The following is an 18,525-nucleotide window of genomic DNA, read 5'->3' on the forward strand; positions in this document are numbered from 1 at the left end:
ATCAAAACCACAATGAAATACCGTGTTTCCCTGAAAATAAGATGGACCATCAGCTCTAATGCGTCTTTTGGAGCAAAAATTAATATAAGACCCAGTCTTATGTTATATTACATTATATTATACCCAGTCTTATATTATATAAGATCGGGTCTTATATTAATATTTTCTCCAAAAGACGCATTAGAGCTGATGGTCCGGCTAGGTCTTATTTTCAGGGAAACACGGTACCATTTCACAACTTTAGGGATAGCGAAAATACAAAAAGACTGACAATAACAAGTGTCTGTGGGTGTGGAGTACCTGGAAACTTCACACATTGCTGATGGACTTCTAAAATACTGCAGTCCTTTTAACAGTTCCTTAGAGTTAAACACAGAGTTACCGTATTCATATTACCCTGCAATTCCACCCCTATAAGTACTCGTATATAACCAAAATAAATAAAAACGTATGTCCACACAAAAACTTGTATGAAAATGTTCACTGCAGAAGCATTACTAATAGCCAAAAAGTAGATACAAACCACCAACAGATGAATGGATAAACAAAATATGACATACAATGGAATATTTTTTTGCCATAAAAATGAATGATACATGCTACAAAATGGATGAACCTTGAAAATATTACGCTAAGTGCAAGTCAGAAACAAAAGGACAATTTATATGAAATGTGCAGAATAGACAAATCCATAGAAACTGAGACTATATTAGTGACTGCCTAGGTGTGGAGGGCAGGAGGTTGAAGGAAAAATAGGAAATTATTGCTAATGGATAAAGGGGCTTTTTTCAGGGAGCCATGAGAAGGGGGATGTGAAAGTATCTTAAAATTAGATAGTAGTGATTATTGTAAAATGCTGAATATACCAAAAACCACTGAATCATACACTTAGGGATGACTTTTCTGTTATGTGAACTATATCTCAAGAATGCAGTAACTGAACACAAATAAATCTGCAAAAAATAAAATATGTGTCATAAACATATAGAATGCAAAGATGATTACTTCCCTCAAACTAACTTAAATTATATGTATGGGGGTAGGTAATGACAGTAAGTGACTGTTTTCTACTTAATGTATCTCCAGAAATCAGTTACCACATTTTAAACTAGTAAAAATTTATTTAAGAAATTCTTGTAATACCATTTGCTCCTAAACATGTCACATTTATTATAAATTATAAATACACAGTAAACAAAGAAATATAATTGTTGAATATTTAAGCATCAACTATGATTATTATAGAATTTTAGAAACATCATTTGATTGAATATTGTCTCAAACACATTAAAGAGTATAATAAAATGTTTATCATTAAACATTTTTTCATGTAGCTAGGAAGTTTCTTTTGGCTAATCAAATAAACGTGTTGACCTTTTAAAAATATTTCATTGACTACATTAAAGCCATCAAAAACTTTATTATAACACTTGATTAACCAAGGTCTTAGTACTTAACCCCCATTGTTGAAGTATACGTAATAATTGTAAAATCTATCATGATTAACCAAAGTATTGTTGTATCTATATAATCACATTGCACATAACTGTCTATGTAGTTAAAGTAAAACAAATTGAGATTAACTCTCCTACTTTTACGCAAAAATAAAAAAAGTAAAAACCTTATCTAGTGCAGTCCTAAGTTTATGAAATTCTTAACTACAGACACCGACCATATTTTTAATATTACAACGCTAATACAAAAAATCTGGAGTAGCCCCAACAGAAAACATCACTGGGCCTGAACAGAATACTGGTCTTCATGTTGGCTTACTGTGGTGAACAGGAACTAATGTAAGGAGGACTCAAGTAATGGATGGCTAGAAAGAAATCTGTACTAGTATCAACAGCTGACAGAAAAGTTACAAAAACCTAACTTGGAGAAAACCCAGTTTCATTCACAAAGTATTAGCATCCTGCTAATAAGACTATTTCTTACTCTGAAATCTTAGAGTACTTAGGCTGTATTCTAAAAGAATTTTCGGAACATGGTGTGTAGAAAGAAAGAGAAGGAGATCAGAATAAATATAAAGAGAAGAAATTCCAGTGCCAGATAACAATTAAAAAAATGTAAATTATAATTGTAACTTACACTGGCTACTATAAATGTCATTAATGTAACATATACATAAACTTAAGTAACACGCAAAGTATTTAACATGAAGAGTGTATACTTACCAAGTACTTAGATAGCCTTTTAAAGTTCTGCTGATGGTTGAGACTCCCTAAATAAAAAATAATAATAAGATATAATTTTTCAACTGTATAATTTTTAACAGAATTTAACCTTACTCTGTTAAATCTACCCAAGAAACCCATTTGTATAAGAGCAATTTGTTTTTGCTTTTTTTTTTTTACAATACTTTAAAGCCTAAATCACATGCTAAAACTTTGGTACATGATAAATAAAAACAATATTTTTCCTAATCTTACAAATAATCGAAATTTTATATGTAATATATGGAAGAGCTAATGAATTATTAAGATATTGGTAGGATTTACTGGACCACAACGAGTGAGGTCTATAATAAACCAGATTTATAAAATACTGTTATTTTGCTGTTGTTTTCTATTTCAGTTTTGGAGGAGGAAAAGTTAAAGCTAGACTGGTGAAGAATATTTTAAAAAGCGGGGTCTCAGCTAGTCAAGCGTTGTAAGTAGTTACATAGATATTAGATCTTGAATTATGTGGAACAAAGCATTAGAAATCATTTCTCAAATTAGCCATGACCCATTCAACCTGGCCTATTTACAATATCTCACAAATCAACCCAATGCAAAGCAACAGTTTAGCTCCACCTTATACAGAATTGAATCCTATTATATCTTTCAAATGTCTTCAAAAAAGTTCACACTATCATAATTTTTTTAAAGATGTAAATGTTTACTTTAAACCTCTCATAATGCATTTCTACCTCCTTAATAAAGAAGGTACAGAACTCAGTATTTATCCTTTCAAGCATCTTGCCCGATTTCTACAAAAGTGCAAAAGAGTACTTACACATTACCTCAAATAGTTTGAATGGAATTCCTCAACATTCTGATGACATTCTCATAGACGCTACCAACAAATTTGAAAACTAAACTCATAGTACTTTTTAAATATCTGATTGCTCCAATTGTTAAGACACAGCAAAATGTAAGTTTCAATACAACTTACCTGCATTTTTATAATCCTTCTCCAGACAATTACACCTTTATAAAGTTGTACCCTCACTATTGTCTTCAGTATTTCCACAAACCTTAAAAGTACTTCTAAATTCCTCACAATTTTTGTCAATTGCCAATTTTACAACATACTTCTTATGATACCTGGGCCTTATACATCTTTCCCTACCATCTTCCCAGTCCTTAAATCAACATAAGCCCCATTTGATTATTTTATTGCAGTGATATACAACCACTGTGAGAATTCTAATACCCTTCCAAAAAATGAACTTTATCTAGAAATGTAAACTGCTACCCACCTTGGTATCTGCAGATTCTGCAATAAATTGAAACTTCATGGAGTCCTAACATCTCACATAATCCCTAAAACTACACTATTGAAACTGAGTTTGGAAAAAAAAAAAGGAAAATAATGTTACAATAACTGAGAAAAAAGTAAACATATTAACTCTTAAACTTACACTATGAAATTCAATATATTCTATGCTAAAGAAAAGGGCTCCGCAAAATCAAATCCATCAATACTATTTAACAAACGCAGAAAACAAAGGCCCAAAAGGATTTATTTGAAATTCTAGTTAGTAAAAGTCAGGCTTATCTAGAGCCAAATGTTCAGAATCCCAGTATCCTTTTCTACTACCCCACTGCCTACAAAGTAATTGGGATTTAAGGTTTAATCTTAAAAAAAAGTTAAAACATTTTCCCTTACAAAAAAATTTTTTCCCTTGTCATTCAAAACCAAATTACTCCAATCAACCACAGAGGAATATACATTCTTTTCCACTGTGTATGAAACATTCACCAAACTAAAACAAGCCTTAACAAATTTAAAAGAATTAGAGGAACTAAAATAATACAAAATATAGTACATAATAGAATTAAGCTAAAAATTAGTAACAGAAAGATGTCCCAAAAATCCCAAATATGGGAATTCAACAATACATCTAAATAACCTATAGATCAAAGAAGGCTCAAAGGAAATTAGAAAAAAATTTGAACTAAATGAAAATAAAAATACAATATATCAAAATTAGTAGGATGCAGAGTAGTGTTCAAAGGGCAATTTTGTAGCATTAACTGCTTATATTAAAAATGGAAAAGAAGGGAGTAAGATTTTTGAGAATACCTTTTTATATAGTTTTGATTTTTAACCATGTTACTGTTTTACTATACTCAAAAAATCAATTAAATTAAATCAATAATGGGGGTGGCAAAAAACTGAATACAAACAAACACAAATGAACCTAAGTGCTTATCAAACTGGTGACATTAAAAATATAATTAATTAAAATAACTTATTTATAAGTATTGGATTCTGACTGCATACCTTCACTGAGATATATTGTATGAGCAAAAATCCTGCAGAGAAATCTTAAACTCTGCTTCCTTATTGTGTTTATTGTTGGCAATGGTATTGGTGTGGCAATTCCAGTATTACATCATGTATATTGCAGGGCAGGGCAAATGAATAAACACATATTGATGTTATTGTGAACCCGGATCCTCACTGTGGGAGAAGAGAGATCCAAATATGAACGAGAGAAGAACCCTGTGGTACTGGATTGGAATTACAAATATTAGTGGGTCTTTTTTAAGTATATTTCCTTGTTCTGTCCAATGAAAAGAGCCCCTACAGAAGCAATAACGTCCAGTAATTCAAAACACATCCAGTGCCCATGATATAGCTTTTTATAGACTAAGAGGAATATGGAGAAATAACCATTTTGTGGTATAGGGTAAGAATGGAACATTTGTTGTGCCAGAAAGCAAGTAAGTGCTCTAAAAATGATGGGACATATCAAAGAGACATAAAAACCAGACTGAATGAGTTCCTACTGGCTAAATTTTAACAATTTTAGCCTTCAAAAGATATATAACAATAATGGATCTTAGTCCACTGAATAAAAGAAGAATCCATGAGACCAAGTGATAATGTAAGAAGGAGGGCAGAAACTCTTCCTTACAGGATGCCAGCTAATAAATGTGCGAAGAATAACAGAACTAGAAAATCATCATTTTGAAAACCTCAAAGTAATTAATGATTCAGGCAAAAATCAAGAGTGGGTGTTAAAATCATTGGGTGAAAAGTTGTAGAGAAACTATTTATTCAGCCCGAAGGCATGAACTAATTACCAAAGGGAAAAAGATACCTTTACAACGGAGAGATCTGGCAGCACCAGCTAAACCAAATAATAAACCTTAACATCACAAACCATGGAACAAACTAATAATACACAGGTTAAAATAAGCAAACTTTAAATACATACGTATGTTAACATATGTCTAACTACTGGATAACTCTTGAAATGAACAGCGAGTGAAAAAAGCAACTTATAAAGGTATGTAAACAATATATTTATTTACATTTTAAAACCAATCAATACTATTTATGTTTTTTACAAATGTGTGCATAAAAGTATTAAAAAACTTAAAGGATACTTTCACATCAGTAATTTCCTCTCAGAAAGTAGGCAAAAAAATGGGATTAGTAATCTTCAAATATATTTTTAATTTATTTCTAAAATTCTGAAACAATTATAGCAAAATGTTAATATTTGTCAATTTTGGCAGTATGAATACACAAGCATCTCATTTTCTTCCCTGCATTTTTAAAAATATTTTAAATATTCCATCATGTAGAAATTTGAATTTTTAAATGAACTGCTACTATACAAATCTTAGTTCAGTAATTCCTGGTGTTTAAAACTATTGTTTTAAGGAAGTTGGATTCAGAAGCAGGCCCACAGTGACTCCTTCCACTTTAATCTCTGATGTAAATTAACAGAAGTAAATCAGCACGTCCAAAACGATTCTAATAAGCAAAGTGAATTTTATTTACTTAAATAAAAAGTAACGTGGAAGGTATGCCATCCGAGGGGCACTATACCTTCTCTAAAGTTCAATACTTCCTGTATCTCATATTGCTCTTTACATGTATCACAATTTAGAGAAATGAAAGTTCATCCATTCTAATAATTCAGTTTTTTCAATCATTTTGACCTAACTCTACAAAACCATCCTATCAAAGTTATTATTTTAACTACCGATTAATAAGTCTATTTAAAAAATCTACTGTTGTAAAATCGGTACACAAAAAGATTTTTAAAACTCAAATTTTTAAGTGATTCAATAATAAGAGAGTTCATCACATTCCTTTTAATGCTTTAATCTGTTGGTAAAAACTTTCTATTTTCTGCTTAAGAGAAGGTCAACGGCTTTCACTTCACTACTCTAACATAATCATGAATTGAAATAAGAACTCTTAGCTCTTTGGCCCGACAAAGCTACCAGTATGCCTAAGCCAATAAAGCGATTCGTTCATTAATGCTGCTAATAAAGCAACCTTTTGTTAGTCTATGAAACATCAGAAACCTCAGAGACTCTAACTTTGCAATTTTTCCCTGTTTCTGCCATATGAACTTACAAATTCTCTTACATGCCATTTACTTTAACAACTAAAACATAATCATTCTAGAAATTTGACCTTCCACTCTAGGTAATTTACTAACATATTAGTTCCAACTTCAGAAAACTGTTCCTAGATGAAACTACTTATATTTTATTTAATTATGCTCTTCTGCTTTCTCATAAAGCCAATCTGTGCAGAAATCTGTGCCATCTTCCAATAAACAACTAAAGGAACAACCCCTATAATATCTCAAAATGAAAAACAACCATGTTCATTTACCCAATCGGCATTAATCGATCAACTACAGTAAGCAAAGCATGGAAGATACTGCAAAGATGAATACAGTCCCTGCCCTCAAGCAGCTCAAATTTAGAATAAGACAGGCATCTAGAAAAATAACTGTAAGATAGCTTATAATAGTGTTAATGACTAAATACGAGTTAGCACAAAGGATATAATTAGTTGAACTGAGACAAGATTAAAAATTCTTCAATGAGGAGACTTTAGAAGCTAAATAAAATATATTTTAGGCCTAGTGAATAACATATATTTGTATACAAAACAGATACATAAACCACCACAGTAAATTCAGAAATTTTTAATTAATTTAGTAAGCCTAGAATGTAGCATGCATATAAGTAATAGTAGAAAATGTCTGTCAGTTCTTGTCTGTCAGGGCCATGTTTGCATTGCTCTAGAATGTGGACTTCATTCCACGCAACGGGCAGTCATTAAAAAGTTATAAGAAAAGGTAAATGGTGCTCAGGTCTGCTTTTTTAGAAAGGTCACTCCTGAGGTATCTGAATGCCCAAAAGCTTCCATTTTTAATAACCAAAATAGACAAAGCAGTTAAGTCACTTGGTCAGTCATAGAAATGGGAAACAGTGGAACCAGGGTCCAACCCCTCCCACACCCCCAAACAATATAACACACTGTATCCCAGGAAGCAACAAAGTTAAAAACAATCATATCAGGATTCTAACTACTTTGTTAAACTGACCAAGTATGCATTCCACGGAAATACAAAATAGCAAAAATCAAAACACAATTCCTCCCCTTCAATACTTTTAATGTGTATCTTCTTTTTGTTTGTTTTAGGGGGGTGCAGCTCACAAGTGGCCCATGTGGGGATCGAACTGGCAACCTTGATGTTATTAGCTCCACGCTCCAACCAACTAAGCTAACTGGCCACCCTTGTTATCAATCTTTATTATTTATTAGTTCATACCTTCATTGGGAAGTAAGGCATATCAAAGTTTAAAAGATACAGACATCAGCATAAAAAATAAAACAAGCCCTTAAAGATGGTTATCCCTGATAAACACCAAAACTAATAGGCAAAGGAGGAAGCACATTACAGAAAAAGAAGAGGTATTTAGAATAATCTTTGTAAATAGGAAAGGGGTCTTTTATTCACATGAATTCCGAGCAAGAAACTAGAAAGACAACTCAAGAGCATTTGGGAACCACGTGTGGCAGACCTTTTGTATATGGTCCCATACCCAAGGACACAGAATTCTTGCTCCTTTGCTAACAGATGCCAATAAAACCAAAAATTATCACCTACCAATCATTCTCTCACATTCATAACTTTTTATAACATACTGACCCAACAAAGTATGCAATAGGTCTTCAATTGTTATATCTTTAATTAAAGAAAAAAAGAAAAAACAATACCAACACAATCATCCAATAAATTTATTATGCTAGGCACGAAAACAGCATGAATAAATATACTCTGCCCTGTGAAAACTTAGTCTACTGGAAAGATTGATATGAACTTATCAAACAAATAAATCACAACTGTGATAAAAGCCGTGAAAGTACATAACAGAGGTATTTAACCTAGTGAGTGTTTTGAGCGAAGAAAGGCTTTCTTTCAAGGAAGTGACCTTTAGATTGATATTTGGAGAATGTTTAGAAGCGAAGAAGGATTCAGGAAAGTGGTTGGTGGGGGGAAGGGGTCGTGGAATCAGATATGGTTCAAAAGGGAAGAGAATTATATTGGTCAGGTTTTATTTACTAAGCAGGGGGTGAAAACATAGGAGCTATTTATGTGTCTTCATAACTTTCGCATTAAAAACTTTTGATGTTGAAAACTTCACACACAAAATAAACGGAATAATAATAAACTCATATTTATCCATTACACAACTTCAGCAACCATCAACATCCTGCCATGCTTGTTTCATTTAAACCGTCCACTCCTACCACCCAACTTGACTGTTATTTTAACCCACACCTCTGTAAGATACTGAATGTTTTTATCACATCAGGAAACTCCCTGAGGCCTCTTCCCAGTTGAGCACCACTACTGCCCACAACCAAAGAACTGAACCATTGTTCCCTGTTTTTTCTCCTCGGAGATCAGCTTTACTCGTTCTAGAGCTTAATGTAAATGGACTCATCCACACTGCGTCCAGCATCTCTCGCTCATGTCTGTCAGAGCCATCCATATCACTTTGCATGACTCCTTCCTTTTCATGACTGAGTAGTATTCCATTAGATGAATATACCAAAACTTTTTAACCCATTATCCTACTAAATGACATTTGGGTTGTTTCCAGTTGTTAGCTATTATGAATAAATCTACCCTAAAAATTCTTGAAAAAGTCATTTTTTGAACATATGCTTTCATTTCTCTTGGGAAAACACCCAGGAGCAGAACTGCTGGATCCAAAGATAGGTGTAATGCTTACATTTATAAGAAACTGCCAAATGGTTTTCCAAAGTGACTTTACCATTTTATACTCACGCCAGCAATTTATGGGAGTTCTAGGTGTCTTACTAGAAAACTTGTTGTCACAGTCTTTTTAATTTTAGCCCTTCAAGTTGGTTTTAGTGGTTATCTCGTGGTTTCAATTTGCATTTCCTTAATGACTAATGCTCATAACTTTGATATATATTAAAAATTGGGTATTTTTTAAATGAAATGTAAGGAGCATATGGATATAGGAAATACCAAGATCAAAGGCTCTAGAGAAAAATATTTACCACATTTGGACCAAAAGGTCAGTGTGGCTATAGCAAGGAGTAAAAAAGAACGTAGCATGTAATAAGGCTAAGAAGGTAGACGAGGGTTAAATAACATGAATGGAAATTGGTCCGATTTAGACTCATTCTGTTTCTGGGATAGCTAAGTAGAGTTATAAAATAGCTCTAAAACTTAGATAAGTAAGGGCTGGAGCAACAGATGTAATTCTCCTGTAAGTAGAAATCAAAGTGGTGAGACTACCTGAGAGAGAGAAAGAACAAAGAAGCAAGAGAAAGGAGCCTAGGACCAAGATTCAATAAATTATAATTTTTAATGAGCAAACAGAAGAGAAGCCTATAAAAGAGGTTAGAAAAGATATATGCAATGCATATTACCAAAACATTAATATTCAGATTACAAAAAGAACTGTTACAAATCAGTATAAAAGGCAATACCCAACAGAAAAAAAAGAAATTTAGCAAAGGACACAGAGAAAAGATTCACAGAAGACCAGAATGACTAAAACTCAAGCAACGATGTTCAACTTCACTAGAAATCAAAGTAATGAAAATGAAAATCCATTTTTTATCTTTCAGAAAGGCAAAAATTGATAGCTACCTAAACTAAAATGTTGATAAATAGTTGGGGAAACATGCTGATGGGTACAAAGTAGTACGTCCACCTTGGAGTGGACTTGACAATACTTGGTAAGAATACTTGGTAAGATGAAGTAGCACCTACAACTTGTGATACAGCAATTCTACTCTTAAGTGTGTATCCCAGATTAAGTTACACATTGACTAGGTACTTACGTACAAGCCTATTAATTACAATACTATTTGCCAAAAGGTAGAACCTAGTTATCTCAGAGGATGAAACTGAGTTTTATTTCACCAAACAGCACTTTAAAAGAAGGCACTAAACCTACACGTGTGAATATGAACACATCTAGAAAACGATGTATGAAAACTTTTCGGTTCTTTTATGTAAACGTTTTTATATGTAGAAAAACAATGACTTCAGGATAATGGGTACCTCTGAAGGAGGGAGGAAAGAATGGGGAGAGGAGACTTTTAAAAGAAGAGAAAAAACAAACAAGGGAAAAAATTAACAAATGTTTGACCTTCAGGCTGGGTACATAGGTGTTTCTTCTATTTTTGCATGTTTGAATCATGTTATAGCTTAAACAAAATTTTAAAATAGATTGAAAATTGTAAGCTTGCTGATTATGAACTGCAATTCCAGCGGGTACAATGGAAGTAACTAGGTATTAGGAGAGAAATAGAAGGCTTTTGTCAAGGCAAAAAATTATAAAACATTATGAAGGTGGTAATTCAGAAGATATGGCCACCTGCTGATGAAAATAAGATGAGAGGCAAGTCTCAGACAGCTTGAGGAAGACAGAAATTGGGCCTCATGGCCAGACTACTTTGTCTCACCAGGACCAAGATAAGTAAGTCTAACTAGTTTATTATCTCAGCTCACTTGGCCGGGCATCATTCTGATTCGCAGCAACTCTAATCACTATTATGAAAGTGACTGTGCTGAACCTTGAGTCTAAATAGATGCAAGGCATTCTGCTAGATGATGTAGGGACAGAAAAGTGTATTACAGTTCTCAGGAAGGTTATCATTTCCTGGGAGAGCTACGACGTATACAGAAAGAAAAAAACTAGCACTTAATGACTAAACAATTGCTACGGGAATTCAAAGAAAAGAATCCATCAGGCTGCTGGGAGGTATGAGAAAGGTTTCACCACAACGGTGGAGCTCAAGCTGAGTACTGCAGGTCAGGGAGCAACTAAAAACATACAGAAATTGGCATTATAGGTAGAAAAAAACAATGGAGGGAAAGAAATGTAGACCTCTGGGGAGGAAAAAATAGAGTGTAAGTGCTTGGCAATTTTTGGATCTTAATTAGAAAAATAAAATACTTTGACAACACACAAAATCTTTACAATTAGTAGATCAATCAGAGTTCTTCGCTGCAAACTACAGAAACTGTTTCAGATGTTTTCAACAGAAAACAAATCTATTAAAACAGTATGTTATTCAAAGAATTGTCCCCCAAAGAGCCAAAGAATCAACGTGCAGGTAATGCAGCCAGGAAAAACACCTACGTCTTCCCACCAAATTGTCCCTACCCTTTTAGCCCCACTACCATGAAAGTGGCGCCTCAGACAGTAACTGCCACAACTACCTGTAAAAGGTCAATGTCTCACAACCCATCATCCACATTAGGAAACAATTCTAAGCAACAGCTATTACCTTGCAACTCTCGCTTCTGAATTCAAGTCTTACACAGATGCATCTGACAAAAAAACCTACAATGCATGCCCATATCCTAGCTGCAAGGGATGTTCAGAAATTGAGTTCTGCGTTCCCAATACAAATTTCTCTCACATTGAGAGGTTATTTGAAATGAGACCAAATCTTGGCTATAGAACAACATACACATTTATTCCAAACTTCAAGCTCCAAACAAGATCCTCAAGTCTAACAGATTATAACTAAGCCATGTGGGAACAAAACTCTTTGTTCCTCAAAGGGAGATGAGAACCAGAGTCTCATCAGTTAATGCACACAGATCCAATTCCAAAACTCTGGGGGATGTCCCATTCCCTTCCGGTTTCTTTTATAACCTATGGACTAAACTATAAAGGGGTGTGGGAATAGAAAAACAAGCTAAAATATTTTTTTTCAAATGAACACATAAAGAAGGAAACTTAACAGGTTCCACAGACCTGAGTCAGGTCTAGGAACTACAACTCACTCTTATGACAGTTCAAGTTGGACCTTCACTTGTGAAACCTAAAAATCTTGGTTATACAGATCAAGTAGGACCTTACTGCACTGTCCATCTATTTGAGATCTGGGGATCCCATGATTAGCCACAGCCAAAAAGAAGCACTCGGGTCAGTGCCTCTCCGATCATTAGGCCTGTCATGCTACCTTAGGGAAAGGATGCCCACCTTGCCTATGACAGTTAGAGCTGCCCTACAGTTCCACCACCTTCAGGTTGTTCAACAGAAGTTTCTCTCCTACCTACAGACAACAGCAATTACAGTAGTGCCCCCTTATCCCTGGGGAATATATCCCAAGACCCCCAGTGGATGCCTGAAATCAAAGATAGTACTGAGCTCTGAAGTTGCTGTTTTCTCCTATACATACATACCTCTGATAACGTTTAATTTATAAATAGGCATAGTAAGAGATTAGCAATAGCTAATAATAAAATAGAACAATTATAATATACTGTAATAGAAGTTATATGAATGTGGTCTCTCTCCCAAGCTATCTAAGCACTTATTATGCACCGTGCCCGTAACTTCCGCAGTTTGAAGTACAACAGCAAAACCAGCACGAATTTATTTTTCCTTCTTCACAATTTCGCAGATAGAAGATTCATTCTTACCATAGATCTTAACAACCTCAGCATAGTTTTTTTTCTTTCCTTAAGTTAAGAATTTTCACCTTTCCAATTAAAGGAAGCACTTACAGTTTCTCTTTGGCATAACCAAATTGCCAGCGTCACTACTCTTGGACTTTGGGGCCATCATTAAGTAAAATAGGGGTTACTTGAACACAAGCACTGCAATATTACAACGGTCAATTGTATAATTAGCGACTAAGAATCTAACAGGCAGGTAGCACATATCACGTGAACATGCTGGACAAAGGGATGATTCACGTGGAGAGGGACAGAGCGGATGGCATGCGATTTCATCACGCTACTCAGAATGGCACACAATTTAAAACATGAATTGTTCATTTCTGGAATCTTCAATTTATTTAGTATTATCGGAATGCAGGTGACCGTGGGTAACTGAAACTGCAGAAAGTGAAACTGTAAGTAAAGGGGAACTACTGTGGATTGCTTTTCATAGATGCTGGAGCTGTCACCAAACATTTTTCATTACCTTGGTGAATGAAGTGACTTTTGGACCTCTCTGTGGATAATGATGGAGAGGGAATAGCAGAGGTGGGTGAATGGTCTCCAGGACAACTGCACTCTATCAGTCCCACTCCCCTTAGTCTTCTGACTTCTTCCTCTAATTATACATGAGTTTGTAGGCATTCAACTTCACTTCAGTATAGGCCAATGCTGACACCGATCACAGGAACAATGACAACTTCTCCTAACTGCTTCAGCTAGGATACTGAATCCAGAATCTGGGGTAATTTCACCAGTCCAATACTCTGAGCCAAATGCAACAGCGTGTTTCCCTCTCATCATCAGAACCCGTTTCTCCACATAAGTCCTGAAGTTTTTGCGGGTATATTAGCAAAAATATTTTTTCAAATGTTGATATATAATGCTTTTCTTTCCATTTTGACTATGAAAAGGTACAGCATGCTACAATCCAGTTACAGCTCTGGAAACAATGAGGATTGTGGGAAGGAGTATAAGGAAACTGGCTTCCCTAGAACGGCAACTGTCAAAAGCGACATTGTTATAGGTCTTCAAAGAAGACAAGAAAGATGGCTTCTGCCAGCAAGAGACTTCATGGAGTTTGGAGACTTGAAGTATTAATACTATGTGTCCATAATTCCCTATATAAAGAAAATTTATTCAAAAGATTATTAGCAGCCAAAAATATGGCATATGTCCAATAAAAAGGGGGGCATTTATTACATTGCTATTTCATCTACTCAAATTTTCTCAAAATTAGACAATATAAGATTTTTCTACTTGATTATTTCCTTATTATTTAGTATTAATTATTAAACTTCTATACACTAAGATGAGGCAGCATTATGGTACTCAAATTCAAGAGCAACTGAATTTAAGCCTCTAGAGGGCAGTATTTCTCATAGGATAGACGTTTGATTTTAATAAAAAAGGAATTCCATTGTCCAAGAAGTTTAAGAAGCACAGGATAAACAAGCTTTAGCAAGTTTCTTTCTTGGAAGATGTCTCAGTATTTAACATATTGTTGTGCACTGTGAATCTTCATTCAGTCATTATTATGGCATACAGTGTTGCTTCAAACTAACCACAGAACCCTTTCTTCAAGGACCATTTCTAGTGATTTCTACAGAACACATTTTGGAAACAATCTAGTGGACGAATTCTATCAAGACAAGTTTCACTTCTTTATTCATGGACTTACTCTTCTGATTTTTAAAACAGGTCTTTATACATCTGCCTCTATTCACAGATCATGACTGAGAAGGTTGTGACAATCCGAAACATGGAGAACTTATTGCTTGGCTTGCTCAAAGGACAACAGCAAATAAATAAAAGGAAAAAGGTTGGTGCTATAACTAGTTGAGATATGGCCCCTCCTAACTTTAAAAAACAAAAAACAGTTGAAGTATACTTAATAAAACATTTTCATATTTATCCAAACTCAGAATATTAAATATTTGAGTTCTATTAACAATCCATGTCAATTGAAATTGTTACCTAATTAAAGGTCTGTTGTAAACTTAATGAGATCTCTAAAGATCTCCATACATGAAACATTAATTTTTTATTTCCAAGAGAGCACTTAAACAAAATTATTCGCCCCCCCACACCTTTTATTTTTTCGGTCTTTCACCAAAATGGTGAAAGTTTTTAGAATATAGACATTTTCCCACTCTCCAAGTATTCTAAGAGGGTTGAGCCATGATTTCAAATAAAATGTGTGTCCAAATGTTTTTTTGATTACTAAATGTCCTTTTATGCATAAAAATGTTTGAAATGTTTTCTTTTTAATGCTTCATGACTATTAGGCATGCTGCAAAGAAAATGCAAGTAATTCTAAGGAGATCTTTCCAGGGTCCTAGATTCAGAAGTCCCCTTGGTACTGATCCTGTGACATCAGCATTATCAAAAAAGACTTTAACCCCTAGTCTCAAGTCACCGAAACACTGTAAGCAAGTATATAACCAATTCTCATGTTTTAATTTCCAGACCTAGAATATAGTATATAACCAACAATAAAAGGTTTTATTTTCAATACATGAGCCACTAGCTACATGTGACTAATGTTAATAGGAAACTGAATTTTTATTTAATTATAATTAACTTTATCTAAATTTAGAAGCTGAAGCAGTGCAATATGTCCTTCTACTAAAGATAATTTCATTGTTTTGGGACAACTACATTTCATTGTAACCACTGCACTGCATATTATGCTGTGCATGTAGAACTATAGTGAGTCATTTCTAGTATTACACATAAAAAAAAACTGATCTAGTCAATATCAGTTAACTATTCAGTTGAAATGATTTTTTTCTACACACCAATGTAATAATTACATAATTCATTTACTTTTTTTTTTTTTTTGCAAATAGCACAAGTTGCGGTGATGCCTGTGTAAATCATAATTGGTAACTAAATGGAGTTTTTTTCATGTTAAATTTTACTTTATTTTTTAATATTAATATTTTGAATAAAAGTTACTTTAACTTCAAAAATAAATGGACAAAGGAGGGGAGTAGACAAAATTTTTAAATTAAAGGGAAGGCATTCTACCCACACAGAATCAAGTGGAGCTACAGAAGCTAGTACTACTAGCGGAACAATGAAGTGAGACTGGACGAAGGTATTCCACAAATTTTACTATGAAATGACAATTACAATGACAATTTTGGCTGAGCAAAATAAGAGAGCTGTTTCTCATGAAAAAAAAATTCAAATAAAAATGTGGACAATATTAGGAGACATTTTCAGCAGATACACAGTGAATTTTATAAGAAGGATATTTACAAAAAGTGGAAGATCTTCAATTAAGCCACTAAGCAATTCCCTATAATATGAAAGACTTTTCTAACAATATCAAAAATAAATAAATTGAAACTTTGAGAAATTACTACTTTCTTTTAGCTTTAAATTAGCAATGTCTCTTTACAGGAGACACTGCCAAATTAAAACTTAGTCACATTTCATTTGAAAGAACTTTCAAATTTAGGAAGAAATGCTGATATGTAGCTTAAACAATCAAAATCGTAACATCTGTCAAAGAATTTCAGCTATATATTTCAAAAATTACTTTTTTATTACTACAGAGTTCTTCTCCTTCTACGTTAGGTCAAAAATCCACACTTATTGGAATTTTAAAAGAAGAAACTGATGTTTCTCTTATTGTTTTGTTCCATTATATGATACAAATTGAAAATATCTGTGCTCAGTTTTCTAAAGCCAACTATGAAAAATGTCATGAATTAAGCTGTTTAAATTAAGAATGTATAGTAACGATACCATGTTTCCCCGAAAATAAGACCTAGCCCAACAATCAGCTCTAATGCGTCTTTTGGAGAAAAAATTAATGTAAGACCCAGTCTTATTGTACTATAAGACCCGATATAATATAATATAATGTAATATAATATAATATAATATAATATAATATAATATAATATAATACCGGGTCTTATATTAATTTTTGCTCCAAAAAAACACATTAGAGCTGATTGTCCGGCTAGGTCTTATTTTCAGGGAAACATGGTATGACTACTAGGTACTTTCTGAAACTGTTGGAAAAAAACAGAAGGCAATATATTTAATGATCTTTTGTTTTTCGCTCATTGGTTAAGTAGTGGAAGACTCTCACAAAGATTTACAGTATTGTTAACTGATTCAAGAAAGGATTGTTTTTCAATATTCAATAATCAAAGACAAAAACGGCAGTATTCCTTACGTTTCTCACTGGTATCTCACTACATGTAAAAATGTTAATCTGAAGCATCAAAGAAAAAGCTTATTTATGATCTAGCAACACAGGTATGGCAGTTAATGTTGAAATTTAAAGTTTTCATAATCTAAGTCAATAGTAAAGATTTTACACTTTTCCCTAACATGAATCAATATACAGAAGATTTAAATTATAATGGACAGTGTTATACAAATTGGCTGCAAAAACGACCAAAAAAAAAGTTGAAGAACACGTTGACAAAATTGAGAATTGCTTTTCAACTTATGCAATATCCTTTGGAATTTGATGTTAACACTGAATTGACACAAGAGTTAGTGAATTTGCTTAATTTGAGTAGCACAATTTTGAAATTGGTAAGATTTTGCTTCCAAGTCTAATGAATTCTACTAAAAAATCATGAACCAGTTTTATCAATTTGATTGCAAATATTAAAAGAAAATTATTTTTTGGTAATTAATTAAAATATTGAAAAACATACGTATGTTTGGAACACCTTAGGTATGTGAATCTACTTTTTCAACCTTAAATTCTATGAAATCTAAATGAAGATCAAGTATTTCTGATGACTATTTAGTGACCATTGAGATATAAAATATCTACCAGGTTTTTGAAGAATTGGTACAAAAAAATGTAAAACATCTCCGTATTTTTTTACTGATGATCAGTTAGAATGATATTTTGGATATATCAGGTTAAGTAAAACATTTTAATTAATTTAGCATCTTTTTTTTGCTTTTTTTAATGAGGCTACTAGAAATTTTAAATCACATGTGTGGCTCAAATTATATTTGTATCACACAGTGCTGTTCTAGGCAAGATTAACTGAACATGAACATAAAATAATTAGGTTCTTATAAGAAGAGTACATTCTTTAGAACACTGCTGTCAACTATTAATACTAAAATATCGCCCTGGAAGTTCACATTACAATTGCCAATCAAACTATATGCACAACACAAAGTAAACAAATCAGTCTCGGCATGAGAACATAAATTCGCCCAAAGAAGATTCAGTGATACACTATGTTTTAGCAGCATTTGCAGCTTTAGTGTTATAATAGCTTAAACAGTATTTAATAATAAGTAAAACAGGAGAACCGTTCTCTAGGAAACTAGTTGCAGAATATAACAGCAACAAATTATATAAAGATAAGGAAAATAGTAAAATTGGGTGCTTATTAAAAGTAAGGACGCAAACTATACATGAAAGCAAAAAACGTGATACTATAATAGCTAAACATTCCAATTTTGCTGCAAAAGGAATAGGCATCTCTCACTTCTCCGCCTTTTGGCTAAGATCAAGTGTAAGAATAGGCATCTCATATCCTACA

The 18,525-nt window shown here is 33.3% G+C and overlaps 1 protein-coding gene across 4 annotated transcripts in view; it reads right to left on the bottom strand.

Annotated features, from left to right (window-relative positions):
- FBXW7 (F-box and WD repeat domain containing 7) overlaps nucleotides 1-18,525 on the bottom strand; it is a 173,020-nt gene that overhangs the window by 134,298 nt on the left and 20,197 nt on the right. For 2 of the 4 annotated variants that reach the window (XM_033134249.1, XM_033134255.1), the window contains exon 2: nucleotides 2,178-2,224. The exons of the other annotated variants lie outside the window; for them this stretch is intronic. The gene's annotated coding sequence lies outside the window, so the exon portion shown is untranslated. The remainder of the gene's footprint in view (nucleotides 1-2,177; nucleotides 2,225-18,525) is intronic. 4 annotated transcript variants of the gene reach the window in all.

This window comes from Rhinolophus ferrumequinum, chromosome 18 (genome assembly GCF_004115265.2).
Source record: "Rhinolophus ferrumequinum isolate MPI-CBG mRhiFer1 chromosome 18, mRhiFer1_v1.p, whole genome shotgun sequence".
NCBI classification, from domain to species: domain Eukaryota; kingdom Metazoa; phylum Chordata; class Mammalia; order Chiroptera; family Rhinolophidae; genus Rhinolophus; species Rhinolophus ferrumequinum.